This window comes from Colobus angolensis, unplaced genomic scaffold (assembly GCF_000951035.1).
Source record: "Colobus angolensis palliatus isolate OR3802 unplaced genomic scaffold, Cang.pa_1.0 Scaffold21, whole genome shotgun sequence".
Lineage (NCBI taxonomy): Eukaryota > Metazoa > Chordata > Mammalia > Primates > Cercopithecidae > Colobus > Colobus angolensis.
In genome coordinates, this window is record NW_012115266.1 from 5,338,060 (window position 1) to 5,338,853 (window position 794).

The window sequence follows — 794 nt, forward strand, 5'->3', positions numbered from 1 at the left end:
AAAAAAAAAAAAAAAGAGAACTCAGTAACTGTAGGTTGTAGTGGCCAGTCTTGGCACAGAGCAGGGTGGAGAAGAGGGAAGTGGATCCGAAGGGCACACCATGGGTATCCAGTGCCCTGCTGCCCACCCAGGTGAGGCTGATGAAAAGGGAGCAGGGGAAGGTCTGAGAGGGGTTTCACTTATTCTTAGCTGGGGGGGTCCAACACTTAGCAGGACCCAGGCCTGAAGGCTGGGCTGAATGGGGAAGGAGGGGAAGGAGTGTGCCCTAGAGTCAGGGCAGGACTGGGGCAGCTGATGGCTATGCTCTGAGGCGTATGGCAGGCCCTAAAGCTAGGGGAAAGGACTGAAAAGAGACTGCGGGCCACTACGTGGTTGGGAATGGGGATTGGAGGGTGTCTGGAATTTTAGGGCCTGGTTAGGGGCCCAGGCATGAGAGGCAGCCTGGATTCTGGTCTAGTTAGGCAGCCACGGGCAAGTCACCTGGCCTCAGTTTCCACATCTGTAAATGGGAATCGTAGAATTTATCCCAGCGCCGGCACAGTGGCTCACGCCTGTAGTCCCAGCACTTTGGGAGGCTGAGGTGGGCAGATGAGTTCAAGACTAGCCTGACCAACGTGGTGAAACCCCGTCTCTACTAAAAATACAAAAATTAGCCGGGTGTGGTGGCATGCGCCTGTAATCCCAGCTACTCAGGAGGCTGAGGCAGGAGAATGGCTTAAACCCAGGAGGCAGAGGTTGCGGTGAGCTGAGATCACGCGACTGCACTCTGGCCTGGGTGATAGAGCAAGACCCTG